Below are 18,640 nucleotides of genomic sequence, written 5' to 3'. Positions count from 1 at the left end.
GCATATGAGCAGCAGGTGTGCAGGCTTGATTGGTGACAAGGTGTGAGGATCCACAACAAGGCACAGGTGAAACTGGTGAGGGCAATCAATATGGAGGGAAGTCATACAAAGGGAGGAAGAAAGACAAGACTAGAAACACCGGGGACAAAGAACTTCAAAGTTGAAACAGGAAACATTGAAGACAAGACGAGGGGAAATGCCCCACAGGGAAATTTTAGAAGCACAAGGAAAGGAAAAGAGAAAATAAAAAACAGGACAAACTAAAAACTTAACCCAGGAATATGAACAGAAAAACATGCAGGAAACAGAGAAACACAAGGATACAAACAAAGGACAAGATAAAACAGGAAATCAAATTTAACAAATAAAACCGAGAAGAAAAAAAAAACTAAGGTAAATCACAATGACATCATAGCTGCTGACAATTAATCAGCCTACTGAGTGTATTTTAACAGAACTATTAAACATAATTAATAAATATAAAGTTGTGTTGTTGTTCTTTTTTTCACAAAATAATGATATATATATATATATATATATAAACATATATTGTAACTTTAGTTGTGTTTTCAGAGTTCTGTGTTCACGCTGGTCGCTCCTCTCGTCCTTCTGTCATGGATGAGAATTCAAACATCACTTTGCACCGCAATGCATGATGGTATATATTGCTGGCTTAGTGACCAATGGTTGTACACTCGTTTTATCAATGCATTGTGGGATACAATGAGTCTATATAGGGTATGATAATGCTCACAGAATTTTGGGCTGCACTACAGAATGACAAAAGCCTGATATAGTGTGAGTAGTGTGTGATGTGGGACACAGTTTGGGGTCTTCACGCTTCCTGTTTAAAGGACGTTTTCCTCCTCAGTGTTACCAAATGTGTTAACAGTCAACTTTTGCAATGATTTGGCCTCATACAAATAAAAATGGATTGTAAAGTACATCCTGTGTTCATGTGCTCGGAACATGTTGGATTTATTACCACAATCTCTCCCGATCAAGACGATGATTTGAAACTCCCTCACCTCACAGTGATATTGGTTTCAATGAGTATTTTCCTCTTCAGTTTCATTTATTCCACATGTTTCCTGTTTGTTGAAATCCTATCTGATTAGAGAAATCAGTGGTTTCCTGGGATTAAGTAAATGTTATTGTGTCTTCTCAGCCGGTTGTCACTGTGTTTGTGTGTCCTCAGCCTCCTGACCTCCCTGCAGCCAGCATGTTCTCCCTGACAGGGATAGTGACACTGACAGGTAAGATGTGGGGAGGTCGACAGGCTGGCTGACACCCAGCGTGTCCCGCTGCCCTCATTAGTAAAACCAGGACGGCTCCGCAGGCTTCCCGGCTGTCTATCCTCGGCCCCCCTCAACAGCCAAAAAGCTGATTGAAGCAGCCAGGTCTTCCTGTTGCTATAGTAATAGGCAACACTGGCTCACCCTTCTTTTAAAAACATGTTTTTGGCATTCCTGAAGCCGCGGGTTTTCACGGCCTCCCCCTCGGAGCTCTTCTACGCCCCCATTGTTTACAGTGCTCGTCGTGCTATTCTTGCAGACGGTGCAGTTTTTTATTATGCATGATGCACCTCTTTAGTCGCGCATGAATTTGTAATCATGCCAGGTCGAGGGGATCAGAAAAAGTTGTGTTGATATGTGCAATGCCCGTGCAACAATTTAAAATTGAATCTGTTTTATAACTAAAAATAAATCAGATGTATGTAGAAACAATTCAGTTGTTTTCTTATATTTTAGTGTTTTCCTACATATATAGGCTATCACATTTTCCCCAAGTAAAGCATAAAAATAGTTACAGCAAAAACACAAATACCAGACAAAAACATAGTAAATCCATGTGCAAAGTATTTCTGGTTTGCACGTTATTAAAGGAATTACAAATATTCAATCTTCTCAATATGTTTTTAAAGCAATCCCAATGACTAAGTCTCCTTTATTAATTAAAAAGTCCATATTGTACTCTGATTGTAGTAACAGTGTGGACAATTTGCTGTACATAAAACCAGGAAGAAAAGATTCTGAATTCGAAAAGCAACCAACAGTGTTTCAATTAAAATGTCAGATTAAATTGTCATCATAGCAATAGAAGGAAAGGAAATAGAAAACAGTCATTTAAAATAAGAAACTCAATCTTATTTGAGGTAAAAAAAATAAAATAAAAAAACACTTTTTACGTCTAATTTTGACTTCATGTTGAAAATGAGTGCATACATTTTAGATTTGAAGGAATAAAACACAAATATTGGCAGCGATCTTGGCACAATTTAAAAACCTCCCGTACTCTAAATTGTGTGTAAATATTCTGACAGTCGAGTCCTCAGATTTCAATGTTTTGTGCAATGTAGTGAATCTACAATGAATTCCTGATCCTGCTGCCGGTTTTCTGTACTGCGGCAAAATGATTGCCTACTTTTTGTGCAGTATTGCCCTCCATCTGTCCGTTTGTACTGTACAAACCATACAGGAGCCCCTCTCCAGCAGTGCATCGTGGGATGGGAAGAGCCTCCTTCAAAGACACAGGCGGCCATGCACTCCTCTTACCATGGCACATTGGTATCAGTTACACCATAATTTCATCACCAGCAGCTCCCTGAGAATCCTGCTTACATTAACTTTTTACAGGGATTGGCAGCACTGAGGCAGGGATGCATGGCAGTGCCAGCGCTTGAACCCGTTTAAATTCAGCCTCCTTTTCAATAGTTGCTCCCAACATATTGTTATTTGTTGATGAAGTGTTGTATTTGTAAGAACAAATGGTGTGAATTGTGCAGAATCCCTGCAGTTACAGTGGGATTACATTGGGAGAAAAAAGGCGAGGGGGGATTAAAAAAACAAGAGGATGGGAGACTTCAAAGTGTTAAAGTATGCAGGGCTGCGTTTGAATGACGGCCGGCGTATTGTTTTGATAAGTGTTCCCCCGAGGAGAACATGTGAGGGAGGGTGTCACTCTGTGCTCTCATCTCTGCGATACGGAGCCAGGCACCGGGGGAACGTCAAAAAACCAGCCACAATTATGGAGTGCATGAAACAATACTGCAGCACACACACACACACATAAACACACACACGAGCACACACACTGCACAAATTAATTTGCTTTAAACATGAACCTAAATTAACATGTTAGACCCTGAGATGAGGATGATAATACTGCTGCACAGGGAGCGAGGAAGAATGGCAAATGTAGATAATTTAATTCAATCCCCTCGACACACACACACACACACACAGACACACACACACACACACACACACACACACACACACACACATCTGCTTTCATCACCGCTCATTGTGATTTTATCAGCTGCTCTCAGTGCTTGTAACACATCGTCAAACACTGTAAATCTCTCTATTTGTTTACAAAGGGTCTGAAAATTTAATTATTGTCTCGACGTTGCTGCAAACGGATGCAAATTACAACAGCAACATAAATAAACATGAATTAATTAACCCGTTACTTTGGCCATGAACATCTCACGGATGATGAAACAGTGAATACTTCACATCTAACTATGACATGTGATATTGGATCAAAAAAAAAGTGATTATTTCACAAATGAAGATCAAAGATTTGCAAATAAATACATCCGATTCTAAAACACATACAGCATATTTAATTTGTGTGAAAAAAGTAACTGATTGAAATGTGACATTTCCTCTAAAAACTCTCCCCGTTTCATCCCACTGTTGTTGAATCTATAGTTCATAGAGCGGAGAAGAAATAAGAAAACACAAGTTATTTCACTAGAAGTCAATTTAAATCCAAATGTAAGTGCAACATCATGGGGAACATCAATGAATAGATAAGATGATAATAATGATAATACATAAGTGTAATGCAGTGGTCTCTAAACTGAGGGTTAGACTCCCTCAATGGATTGTGAAAGAGAAAAATAAGAAAAATAACTGCTTCAATTCCTGGCTCAAGATTTGTTTATCGCTTTTCTTTTTTCAGATTCTTTCCGTTTTCTCACTGAACGCTGGCCTCGAAAAAATTGTCAAATGAAAACAGTCTAATAATGAAATAAATATAAATCTCTCTTTGATTCCGCCGCTCACAAATCAAAGATGTGCAATCTGTGACGAGCAGTTGCAGGCTTTGGGGTCACAAGAAAGTCAAGTGGAATCAATTTGAGGCGTTATATATATATTGCCCCGAAATCACAAATCTGCCGTCAGAGCGTTTGCAATTTGTACAGAACACAAACTGGATTCAGAACATGAATGAAATGAAGAAAAAAAAACAGCATCAGATGAAGAGAGGAAAAAGGGAGAAAAAGGGGAGATCTCTCTTCCAGGACGACAGACAAGGAAGAGTGATGCATCTGACCGACTGTGTCGAACTAAAATCACATAAGAAGCATTGTGTTCTCCTCCTCTCGTCCATTCTTACTTCAGAGGTCATTGCATTGTGAAATCCAAAGATGTCTACCGTTGCACCCCAAAACTACACAGTTCAATTATGAGTTGTTTTTCTAAAATCCACATTAAAGGATTAAATTTAAAGTTTTTCTCTTATTGTGAAAAATGTGTTTCTTCCATTTTCAGACTCTGGCAGCTAAGCGTTTGAATGTAGAGCTACTTCCTCATGTGAAGCCACAAGATGTCGTTTGTATTTTCTATTTTAGAACCAGTAAGAACCGAGGTCATCAGCTAATAGCGTTTGTCTCATTTCATTACTTGAATTCAGATAAGACGTCAGTGATCTTTGCTCGCTGCTCTTTTGACTCGTTTCGAGCCTGTCAGGTCTTTTTTTTACATTTGATTTCTTTAACTGTAACGTTTATCTGGACTTGTCAGGTGTTATGAGATATTTGTGTTTCTCTACTTTCCTCTGATTGAGGGATCGACGTTATCAGGCGACGGCGATAACTCCCTGGCGATGGCTTGATGTGCGTTCAGGTCTTACACGACCTTGCTGTGACAACAAAGGCATTTGAGATGTTGAAGAGGAGAGAGACTTGGTATTTTTAAATCTCACATATTTGACATCATTTATGTGTGTAGGCTACAGTAAATGACATTTTCGCTCTTTATGGCAATTTGGCCTCATTACAGCTGTATGCTTCTTCTTTTTTTAGTACGGGATCATTTCCCGTCTATTTATATTTCAGACCTGTGGGTGCCATGAGCGTGTTTTTCAGGATTTCTATTCAGTGAGTGACGTCGGTGGCGTCAGTCTGTAATGTGACCTGATTGGTCCTCTTGGGTTACAAACCTATTTAATATGATAATTTCCAGTGTTGGTGTTTTTGTTTTTTAAATAACCTGATGACGAATCTCTGTACAAATAAAAAATGTTTTTCACCATTTTCCCACAATGAAAGCAGAAGCAGACGTCGTAATGAAGTCCTTTGTTTCCTCTCCTTCATTTGCACCTCTGTCGCTTGCAAAACACCTGTCACTAGGGGTACGACGCTAATGATAACTTGTCGACACCTCGTGATACAATTAAGAAACAATTGCAAATGTGGACAATTTAAATCGATTTAAAAAAATACGCAATGTGAGACTCTTTTTTTGATTCCAGCAGAGGGCGCTCTCTGCTTCAGACTCCTCTCGTTAGATGTCAGCAGCTGAAGAAGAGAGTCGTACAGACATGGCGGAAGCGAGTGAAGAGTTTGTGGGGACTAAATGCAGTTCAAGTGAGGTAAGCAGAAAAAAACAACAAGACAAAAAGTGTGTGAATCTTACAAGAGACTGATGAACGACAAAAAGAGCAAGTCTGAGACACCAAAACATCTTAATAACATTCTCTGGGAAGAAGATTTGAAACCCCCACCTCGCTCAAACGAGTAAGAGCCACGATGTTTTACGTATTGAAGCTGATGATTACCACTTTAGAGACAGTTATGATGACCAAACTTCACAAGAACATGAATAAAAACTTATATTAGGTGACACAAAATTGAGAAATTTCAGTGTCTTTTCAAACCTATTTGAGCTTCAGTGCCACAAACACAGGAAATGTGTATTTAAATATATTTTCACTATCAGTGTTTGACATGTTTTATTAATTTGGGATTGTTTAAAAATCTTTCTTTTATCTGAAATTAAAATGTCGAAAACGTCGTTTTGTAATTTATAATTACAGCCACTTTATAATAAAGAATACATCTGCATTGTTTTATTTGTATCTATACAAACACAACATTTAAAAGCTTATTGTATAAAAAGAAAAACATGTAAAATTAGATTTTTCATATTAATTGTCAGAGAATTTAATTAAAAGAATCATGTTTATTCATACATCAACTTCAATCTAATTCTTTATATCATATAGAAACGGGATGAAATCCTAATGTGGATTGAGTTTTATGTTACATATCATGTTGTGAGTTGAGCGAATCGTTATGTCCCTACATTTCACTCTTCTCGTGACTATCAGTCACTGTCAAAATTAAAGCAAAACGCCAAAATCATATTCCAACAAAGAATAAAAAAAATACGTTCTGACCTTCAAAAAAGAGCAACACCCTTTTTTTGCAGACCTGCTATGATAATAATATTATAACACAGTCTTACATCAAACTAGACTCATGAATAAAGACAGGTGAGGAGGTTTATTGGCCGGGACAGGTCGTCCAAAGGTGTCAGACGACTGTGACGTTTAACAACATTTCCACCACATTTTCTGTCCTGCAGCAGGAATACTGATTATTTCATTACAAAGCCAGATATTTATCCAATCTGAGCTTTTTAGCTCACACACACAAAGATGAGTTTACACCCAGAGAAACCCACATTACTAGATTACTGTTGTCTTTCTCAGGGTGTTCCACCGCAGTAACGATGTTGTGGTTGTGGGGGGAGAGAAAGCGCAACGAGCCGTCCCAGCGATTTCAAGTCATCGTGGTCTCATTACAGCAGGCTGTTGGTAATCCTCTGCCTTTGATGTGGGAGCTGAAGGGAGCTGTGTTTTACTGTAGTTCAAACAACGTTCTCCCTGCTCCCTCAGCACCTCCACCACCAGGAGGAAGCTGAGGAGCCACAATGACAAAGACAGAGAGAGAGAGAGAGAGAGAGAGAGAGAGAGAGAGAGTCGGGGAGGCTGGTTTGTTTTTCCAGCTGAATGCAGATGACAAAGAAACACACATGAAGGTTTGTCGGTGGTGTGGGAGTCGATGTGAGGTTAACCAGGAGGAGATTTGTTCCATGGGGGAGACACAACAATAGGCTCAGATGGAGCAATTCAAGTCTACTGAGAATATTTTATTCATGCCCCAAGGGAGGGATTGAAGGCAGACGAGACCACACGAGACCAGAGAGTCATACATACACATGAAGGAGACGAAATATGGAACGACAGCTTCATTATACACAAAACTCTGTTCATAAAAAACTGCCTTTATCAGATATTAGTGCACAGTTTCTGCTGAATACTGGATAATGATAGGTTAATTACACTGACTGTATATAAAGATGGACAGAGAAACAGCCACCTGGGAGTGAAGCAAAAACACTTAGAGCTCCTCAGTCATAGGCCCCGCTTCCTCTATGTTAACAGATGTGCAGGGGTCAAATTATAAGTGGATTGCTCTGACAAAATAATATAATACTTGATTCACACCTCTTCACAGGAGTTGACCAGCCTCAACAGCAAAGTAAAACAAGCCCAAAGAACACACACATACACAGATACATTCAATTGCCCTCCACCGTGTATTCAACAGGAAGAGGTTAGTGCAACGACAACCATCAACACCGCCACAATAAATCCAAAATACCCCAGAATGTGTTTCTCAGTCCCAGTATTTACAAAAGTAGAGTTTAAAAAAGGCACAGTTTTAATCGTCCGAGTGAGACCTCCTGTGCACTCACACTCTTTGAACCACAACCATCGGCGCTGTTAGCGTTTACTCACAACCTCGTCGGCTCTGTTGTGGAGCAACACCCAGAGGTGAAAAGCCAGGGTCAATCTAATATCTGGAGCTACTGATGAACGAAGACTACGATGAGATGCCAAGGGCTTGTCGAAGACGTGGACACCTGGACAGAATGAGCCTCTTCCGGTTGCCGTGGTGATCTATTGCCATTTTTAAAGGCATATTATTTCCCATTAGGGGGGTGTGTCTGTGAGTCAGGGGAGATGTGTCCTCTGATCCTTTGGAGTTCGTTACCAGCACAATATATCAGAATGCTTTCCAGGGGATATTTTGGCTACACTTTTGTACAACAGACAAAGACGGAAACGTGCTGTCCATATTATTTTACAGTCAACATTTTACAGTATAGACGACGAGGTCAATCGTATCAATCCACAGGAAGAAGGCAGACACATTTAATGAAGTGAAAGAACAGAAAATAAACAAAAGAAGAAGAAACCAGGTTGGATATCAACCCTCGGCCCTTTGCTGCATGTCACCCCCTGCTCCCCCTTCCCTCGGTTTCCTGTCACTGTCCAGCTTTCACAGTCAAATAAAGACACAACTTCCCAAAACGATATACGATAAACACATCAGAATATTCAAGTGGAGGGGTTACAAGACATCAAACAGGGTCTTGAAGTTGAACTTAGAACAAATAGTGAAAAGATGACCAGAGTTTTTCAAACTTCATTGTGTTAGTTGTTTGAAATGTGCTCCATGGTGCGATAGTAAGTCGGGTGATGTTTCTATATGTCGTTGCTCCGCTGGGTTTTCCACATGGAAGCTCATGTCATCATCCAAGTCAAATGCACCAATCAGGGGCCGGCATGAGCAACAATAAACAAGAATTGCAACATGACTTTAACAGTGTTTTTCTGGTTAATAAAAACATTGTTATATTTTCTTCACTTTAATGTAGCCTGGGGTGATTCTCATGCATCCTCCTCTGACCTACCGACAATTCAAACATCTTTTTTTTGTAAGCTGTCAAACAGAAACTCTTACTGGGTACATTATAGTTCTGATTATTTTTCTCAACAGTAGACAAAATCAGCATGTGCTGCAAATTTTAAAATTATACACATTCATCACTTATTTTCTTTGAGAATGAATTTTACTGGTTTAATATGTCAATATATTTCATATTTTCTTCTTTTCTTACGGGCCCTCTGTCATTTAAATGAACTGTTATTTGTACAATGTCTTTGTGGTATGTTCTTTGCCTTGTTTAATTTATACCGTGTCACAATATTAGTGTTGTATCAAAGAGAACAAAGTATGAAATGAGTTTTGGAAAAACAAGTTATTAATGGAGTGCTGTGACAATAATTCAGCTGGTTAAATGTAATTGTTTTATGTACAGTACATGTGTTATCATTTTGAAAATGTTGATTCTAATGCAGTGGCTCGTCTCATTATGTTTCCATTTAAAAATCAGATATAAGCCATAAAGTCTTTTAAAGTATTTTTTCTTTCAATTCTCTCGTTTTACCTTTTGAATATCAAAAAGTCAGGCATATAACACGAGATAGTTCTCACCCTCAGGGGTCGCCATTGTAGCTTTGAAGCAGCAGAAAAGGACACGTTAATGGCTCAGACAGCAGAGTGAATCTCCAGAGTAAAATAAAAGCACATTTATATGAATAAATCTGACCTAAAGACAAGTGAGTCAGTCTTTTTTATACAAATGTTGGCAATAGTGCTTGGTTGTAATTTCCCTTTAAAATGAAGATGTAAAATGTTGCAGTATTTATATATTTGTGATGCGTACTACAGCTGTATTGTATTTTCAAACATGCACATAACTCCTGAAAATGTCCTAACATTTTCCAGATTGAGCTGCATGTGTGAACGCAAACAGCTGAATTTTTGCTGCGAGACCCTCTGGTGAACTGCCTGTGTGAAGGTGGAATGAGCGGATATGAGAAAGCAGCAGAAAATATTCAGGTATTCAGATTCACCATGAGCAAGATTAACACATTAATCCCCTTATAAGGACATTACCATAGAAACAAATCACTAAATACTTTTTTACAATTTTTTTTTCAAAGATTCAGTTCAGTGAAAATTGTTAACATTAAAAATGTGAATCAAGTAGGTCATTCAAAGCTAACTGGAACGTTAAAACAGAGATATTTAACAATGATAAATGAAGAGTGCCGAGGTATCTGACAGGGTTTTCTCCTTTGAGTCCTAAGACCCTCAAATCACACAAAATCTAAAAAGCAGTGTCCAGGTCTCTGCAGCACCTAAGGGATTCCAAACAAACAAAGGAAGAGCTGCATGAATCTTACACATCCCAAACAAGAGAGGAAACAGAATCTCTGTTATATCCACCACCTAAAGCTCAACATATCCTCACTCGAGCACTGCAGACACACACACACACACACACACACACACACACACAACATGAGAATCATACACTCTGATATGGCCTCACTGTCAGCTCATCGCTGGCTCATGTACCACCACTGCGGCTTTCTGTTTGTCCCTGATCTTGAACATTTTGGTAGAATGTGGATTCCAATAAAGGCTGGTTAAACAACAGATTTTATTCCCCGACTCAAGAGGGCCCCGCATGGCCCAGAGGCGAAAGCTGCTCCTTTGAACGTCTAAATCCCCGTGCAGCGTCTGACTTTGTTATTCACTGGTGGATGTTCCTTCCTCCGTGTTTCCATGTGCACCATCTCTGTGGAAGGCCTCTCGGACCATGCAGGGAGGGAGCTTTTAGCTGTAAAAGATCATCTCATTGAGATCATCAAGCCCCAGTTAATTGAACTTTAATATGATATCTTTGTAGGGGCACAGGGTGAACATACTGTTTTGATAAAGAATTCATCAGGCAGAGACGGGGAGCCAGACTTAATGAGCCCCTCCCTGGATTTGGAGATGAGAGACATGAAACAAACAGCCTGCTCTCAGCCCGAACGTCTGCTGCCCTCTCCTGCCTGAACACACACACATCACGTCCACACACCTCCCATAGAGCTGCCATACAGTATGAAGCATGGGAAAGTGCTGCAGTGTCAAAGTGCCTTCTGTTTATCTGCAATTATGTATTTAATGACGTCAAACACAGAGAACAGTGCTGTTTGCGAAAGCACGAATCACCTTTGTGAAACAAATAGTCTGGGCAAATTTCTTTGCTAAGCAACAGACAGGTTCTTTGTTACGAAATAGAGTTTGTATCTTTGTATACTTTTAATGGCCTTGGTAGATTTTTTTTTAAGTTGCATTTATCAGAAAAGGTGAATAACTGCAAAGGCTACAGCCACTGTACATTTCTTCAATTTTAACTGAGGTTTAAAACAATTTCTGTCCAGGCGTACATTTTAATAATATTTCATATCAAACGAATAAGAAAATAATTATCTCTGAATGGAGATCAGTCCTATAACGGCAGTGCTTAGCCTGAACACTGGGGGAGGGGTGGGAGAGGAGGGGAGATTGGTGTATTGAGGGACAGAGGAGGTATGGCCAAAGAGCTGTGACTGCTGCTAAATGCAAACATTAATCAATATAAAGTGGAATATAACCTTTATGTTTTGAAGGGCAGTGTAAAATCGAGCACTTTTTACAACGAGTGGAGTCTCCCCCTGTTGGCCATTAGAGATGAAACATGTATTACAACAAGCATATTTTAGAAACACATTTTTCTAAAAGTTAGTGTGTATATCTTTAGAGACAATTTCTTTAAACTATGGGGTCACGAGCAGCACCCCTAGGCTTAAAGGTAGCGTGTCGGGCTCTGGTGACCAAATCACGCTCTTGAAATAAACTAACAGATGCAAAAAAAAGTTTGAAATGATTTTTGGCAAATTTGAGGAACAACAATACGCCTTTAATGGCATGATGATCCTTTCTTCACTCCAAAAATGTAATGAAAGAAGCATTTTCTGAAAAGTGCCACATTCATTGATTTTACTAAAGCAAAGGTGAAAATGTACACGGGTTCAATCTCAAATCATTGAAACAGTGAAGAAGGACAGACCTTAATCCCACTGTTAGAAAAACTATTTCATTTTCAGTTGTGAGGGATTTCATAAAAGAAAGAAAGAAAGAAAGAAAGGATTTTAAACAGCCTCATCTTAACAGCCCATTGAAGAGGAGCAGTGGTATTTGGCCTGCAACGTGACCACTTTGAAAGCCATTCTCCCATAGATGCTAATGGTCAGTCTGATTACTTTTAATCACTACATAGGCTTGAACACTCTTTTTTTTCTGCTCCATTGTGTTCTAGATAGGTTTCCCTCCTAGAACTGAGAAGAAACTTCATTATCCAGAGTGAGGTAGTTGTCTTAAGCCAGCCTTACACCAAAGTCATTTTCAAACAATCACTTTTGCAGGAGATTTCAGACGTAAGAAAATCACCAGATGGTTTAGCTCAGTTTGACAATGCCTTTCCTACAGTATAACACAGGGTCAGTTTAAGCACACAGCCATAAGCAGCTGGAGTCAAGGGTTCACAAGATCACAGGAGAACTAGAAGATCACACGGGAATAAAGAGAACAATGGTCACACAACAGGTAGCTTTGTCTTTCTTTGATTTGGGGCCTGTTTTGACGTAAGGTTGATAAAGTGATGGGCTATACAATCTGGAGTCCACAAATTTTGTTTTATTTTGAAATTGACCGGATGCTCTATGCATTCCCATGTCTGACTTCCTGTCCAGGTCGATCTGCTCTGTGAAGCTTGATGCATACTTGCAGCGAGTTCTGTTGAAAATAGCAAAGCAGAGTGTATAGTGGGGGAACTGGCAGGTACTAGTGATGGACCAAGGAGCGTGCAGAGGAAACATGAGCATCCACTGGAGAGGGCAAGCTCAGCTCCAGAGTAGACAACTATAATTTCAGTTGAGGTCAATGAAATCATCACTGTTGAAGACCAATAGACACAGTGCTGACAATAGAATAAAACTGCAGAAAAGGTGCAGTCAGTGATGAAACTCCAACAGGGTCAAATCCTGAGTTAAGATGTCTTCTGAATAGAAACACTGAACATATTAGAGGTAAAGCAGTAAGAATGTGGCTCCTTATGTTGGATCCTGTCAGTCAATATTTAAACTCAAACTGTTGATCTTACACAGGGATTGGATCACATTTGTTTAAATCTGAAATTATTTAACTTCCTGCTCTTCATTATACTTCTTATGGTTTTTTCAAACATGAAAAAATATCCTGAAAAGGTCCTGAAATTTTTCGAGATGAGCTGCATGTGAGAATGCAAACAGACACATGTTTTCACTCTGACTTTATACCTGGAATATTTTCATCCAGTCAATTCGATGTGGGAATGCTGCAGAAACTATTCAGGAAAGTTAACAGCGAGCCAATGGGGAGGGGGATGACCTTTATATCCAGCACCACAGACTGTAGAGCATGTGTCTGGTCCAATCCCAGAGCATGTAATATGAAACTGCCAGAATGTTCTTCTCCGCTCTTTTGTTGACACCCTTTGAACACATAGCACTGATATAATAATAAGGAGTGCATGTGTGAAAACAGCTAAAACAAGGTGTGGAAATAAGACAATTCCTGGGCGGTGAAATAATCACATGACGTGCTGACATCTTTGTTTTCGCTAGTAACCACCTTTTTAAGCCTTCAGTTAGTAGCTTTATATTGTGTTGTTCATTATTTAAACTCCAGAGCGCATGATTTAAACAGTATGACATCATTCTTTATATATACATGGGCACCTTAAAGGAAGCTGCAAACTAAATATAGAGTGTAAATGTTACAGGTCTCAGGCTGGGACCCATAAACAAATAAGGTTCCTGTGTAAACAGGAGAAAGATGAGGAAGACAACAGTGCTTCTGCTCAGTGCAGCTTCTCTCAGCATAATAGTGATGTGTAGTTCGTGAAACGAACGAATCATCTGGGTGAACGAACTGAACTGAATCACTTACTGAAAAGAGTCGTTCATTTCTCAACTTCAGTTGCGCTCTCCTCTCTCCCGTCTCGTGTCTCTCTCTCTAGACCGTAAGAGTCACTCAAAGCCTCCCTCCTCTCCCTCCCTCCTCTCCTCAGTCAGTACAGTGTGTGTGTGTGTGTGTGTGAGAGCTCTCGTTCAGTGAACGAACTGAACGAGCGCTCCGACATGAATCACGAATCACAAACTGAACGTGTACTGAACGTACTGAACAGAACAGTCTGGGAAAATAAATGTGATTGTTTTAGCAGCTTTCAGTTTGCAAACTGTAACTTTATCCAACTAAATTCTCAGCTCATTGGTTTATTATTCACCACCGGCTGTTCTCAGTACGATCGCGAGCAGAACTAAACGTTCGGCCGTGTTTCAGCTTATTAAATTCTGATTCACAGACAGAGCTGCTGAGAAGTACTGAACGATTCGGTGAACAAATCTTTTGAACGAATCACTTTACTGAACTGATTCTACTGATTCAGTACACTGAAAAGAACTGCTTTTCACATCACTACAGCATAATGAAGAAGCGACGAGAGTCTGCAAACAAAGAGCATCCAAGGGAGAAGCACAGCGCCACACTGCCTCCTACTGGCAACACTGACATGTGCAGTTAATTCTAAATTGAAACTCTTCTACAAAGAAATATTTCACTGGCCAACATGGCTCATATTAAAGTGCCCCTTTATATTATTTATAAAATAAAACAAACCAGATATAAACATAAAATGTGACAACACCTTTTGTGTGCGTCACATAAATATGGGAGTTACAGGTGAGAGGGCTGCTGTCATCGTGTCCTCGGATGCTCCCGTACTGCGATCATCTACTTTTGGCATGTGGAAACCAGCTGTGGCCAAAAGCTGTTTTGGTTTCTCTATTGAGATTTATTTTTGGGCGTTTCATGCCTTTAATGGAGAGACAGGACAGTGGATAGAGTCAGAAATCGTGTAGAGAGAGAGCGGGGAATGACATGCGGGAAAGAAGTCACAGGTCGGATCTGAACCCGGGTGGCCCACCTGGAGGACCACAACCTCCATACATGGGACGCGCGCACCAACCACTGTGCCACCAGCGCCCCACTATTGTGATTTTCTTTACGTACATTTCCACCAAGAGCATGATGGGAAAGGATCTATATACTGTTGGAGTGTAATGGTAACCCTGCAAGAGACTCTGTCTCTGCAAAAGATAACTGTCTGTAAAAAATTGTCTCTAATTGTAAGTGCCAGTCTTCATGTCTAGGATTAAAAAAATTAGTTTTTTTGTTTGAAGCGCTGTGAGTGAATCTGGTACTAATGTAGAAAAAGGAAAGTGCAGCACGCTTTCAGTAAAACCAAAGGTAGATAACAATACTTTAAAATATTTTTGATTCTATTCCACTCAGTCCTGTCTGTGATTGATTTTCGCAGCAGCAGAGATCAAAGGCGGGAGGAGACAAAAGATAAAAGAAGATAAAAGAAGAGCTGGAGGAAAGACATCCTGGAAACTGTCACCTGAACGTGTTGCCTCCAGTCGACTGGGACAAAAAAAAATGAAAAACTCAACACAATTGGAGCACTTGCACTTTGTATTGTAATGCCAGTTTCTAATTTGCTGCTTTTAGGCATTTCCTAACAGGAAAAGTCAGATCTTGTGTACGTCTGTGTGGTGGAAATGTCTCCATTGATCCGACTTTCATATTTACAAGGGGGCTATTTTCCTGGACATCAGGTAGAGGGCGAGGAGCTCTGCTGTTACAATGCTTTGCTTAACATAATAAGAAACATAAGACATAATTGTACTGCATCATGATTAATTAGCATCTTAAAGACATGGGATAGTCAGAACCTGTAGGGACATCAGGTTGATTTGAAGGAAAACAACACATGTAATAGCCCATTAGCTACATTAGGCAACAGCTAATGTTAGCATTAAGCCACTTCCTATAACGTTAGCTACAGAGTAAATTACAGATAGTTAGGGATTCATGCCATTTGGATTCTAACAGTTGTATTGCAAATTTGAGTACAAAAAATGCATTGCACTACAAAAGACAGAAAGTTCACGCGGTTTAGTGCGTCACTCGTCTCCTTGTCCGCTCCTATCTCAGAACCACAAGGTGAGCTTACCTTTGTATTTTAAAACAATTCAAGGTTCATACATTTTAAAAGCTGTAGATGTAAAACTATGAAACATGTGACACTGCTGGTAAATACCAGCTGATAGAGACAGATCATGTGTTGTGAATAAATAGTCTCCTGTCTGTCCTGCCATGTGTTTAATAGGTGTTGCCTAATTGCTTAGTTTGTATAAATAATATTAACATTTGCTTTGACCAAACATTGCGCAACAGAAATGATGGTTAAGCCAATTTTTTCGGCTGAATTTTCAGATCAACTCTTGATCTGGCAGCTTGTAGACCTGTATGAAGCAACACATCCGTGTGAACACCCAGGTCATGTTACACTGTTTCAACATCACATCCTGGAAAACAGATCTACCAAAAGGCTCTCAACACTTGCCACATCATCAGATACACTTAAAAAAATAAAATTAAAATAAAGTCGTGCAACAGAACGTGTATGTTGCTCGTTCTCTCCATGCATACGTAGGGTTCTCTTCAACTACTATTCATGTTCCATAGGTGTGAATATGAGTGTTACTGATTGTTTGTCTATACATGTCAGCCCTGTGATTGACAGGCGACACTCTAGGGCAGGGGTGGGCAAACTTTTTGACTTGCGGGCCACAATGGGTTCTAAAATTTGACAGAGGGGCCGGGCCAGGAACAGATGGATGGAGTGTTTGTGTGAACTAATATAAATGACATGTAAAAGCCATTACATGAAAGGATTTGGCCTTTAACAAGTAGCAAAGCATGAATATGCAAGGCTCAATGTACAGATTGATTTCCAAATGCATTCATTTAATTAAATAAAATTTTAATAAACACAGTAGAGAAACTCACGTTCAGTTTCAGTGGGAACAGTGTTGGTGATCTCCCTTTTTTGCCAGTGCATTAAAGTCTGGAGTTAGTTTAGTAGTGGTAATTCTCAGGATAGATCCGAGGTGTTGGTCAGTTAACTTGGATCTGTGAGGGGCTTTGTTGATGTTCATGACGCTGAATGTCTGCTCACATACGTAGGTATATCGCTTAGCTCAGGAAATTTGTCAGATTTCCCCATTAACTCCAAAAATGCGCTGATCTCCTCTTTCAGCTCCCACACTCGTTGAAACACTTTGCCCAAACTTAACCAGCGGACACGAGAGTGGTACAGTAAGTCCTGATGATCCGCATCAGTTTCCTCCAGGAACATAATAAACTGACGATGCTGAAGTCCCTCTTTTACTCCAAGGTAGCTTCATTCTCTCGATGACAGCAGACACCTGGTTATACAAGTCCTCTCCTCGCGTTTTTCCTTTCAGAGACTCCATGGTCAAAAACTCCTCCGTTATCTCAAAACTGTCATTAATCCCTCGGATAAAAATGAGGAGCTGAGCAGTGTCTTTCACGTCATTACTTTCATCCAGTGCTAGTGAATATAACTTAAAGGACTCAGCCTTTTTGTTTAATTCGCTGGCTATATCTTCATCAATCAGTTCCACACAGCGAGTCACAGTCCTGCATGATAAACTGATTTTTTCAAACTGGCCTTGGCTCTCTGGACACAAGAGACCTGCTGTCTCTACCATGCATTCTTTTAAAAACTCGCCTTCGGAGAAAGGCTTGCTAGCCTTTGCTAATTTGAATGCCAGCAAAAAACTTGCCTTGGTAGTTGACTCTTGAATCGCAGTTTGTGGGTGAAAAAAATGTTGCTGAGTCTGTAAATTAGCCTTCAACCTCTGAGTTGTAGCCGCCTGTTCTTGCGTGGACTGCTTGCTAGCGTAGTTAGCATGCTTCGTTGCAAAGTGACGGCTGATACTGTACTCTTTGAAAACTGCGACAGTTTCTTGGCATATCAGGCATACAGCCTTTGATCGGACTTCAGGGAAAAAATATTTAGTTGTCCACTCCGTATTAAACACTCGGCATTCACTGTCCACTTTTCTTTTCTTTGATCCGCTCATTTTTACAGAAGGGCTCATACGGGTTCATAGGGCAAAGTGAAGAAGGGAGTAATACACCACACTCTGAAGTGCGCCATCTATTGGGGAAACGCGGGCATTACAGGGGAAAACGAACAAGGTTTAATTATAATAAAATTTTATTTAATAATAATATAATTTGGACAAGTTCGGCGGGCCGGATTAAAAAGCCCAATATAGTATATAATAATAATTATTATTATTAATAATAATAATATAATATAGTATATGGCCCGCGGGCCGTAGTTTGCCCATGCCTGCTCTAGGGTGTATCCCGCCTCTCAACCGATGTCAGCTCAGATTGCCTCCAGCCCCCTTGTGACCACACATATGGACAAAAACCTTTTTTTTTCTGAGTTCTCCAAACTAGTTGAGAGATGTCTGAATTGTGCATCAGTAAAGAGTCCTGCTTTTATGATTATAAATCTCCCTACTTGGAGATTCTCAGGGCCTTGCAGATGTTGAGATCGTCTGTCTCAGGGTCTCGAATATCTCTAAGGTCTAAACATCATGTTGTACCCGGACCTGTTGTTACACTAACAGGGTCGTTGAAACAACATGCTCCTATATTTTCAACATTTTCACCTCATTGAAGTGTGGAAACTGTCTCCTGGCAGCTGGCAGGGTTGTGTGATTGAACCTTTTGGGAAGATAAACTCCTTCAGGATCAGGGAGGTGGCTGCAAATGTTAAACAAACTTGGGGAGAGGAGGTGTCAGAAGTTTAAGGATATAAACAGTCACTCCACACCACTACTG

The sequence above is a fragment of the Labrus mixtus genome, chromosome 9, assembly GCF_963584025.1.
Source record: "Labrus mixtus chromosome 9, fLabMix1.1, whole genome shotgun sequence".
NCBI lineage: Eukaryota > Metazoa > Chordata > Actinopteri > Labriformes > Labridae > Labrus > Labrus mixtus.
Note: the sequence above shows the minus strand (reverse complement) of the source record.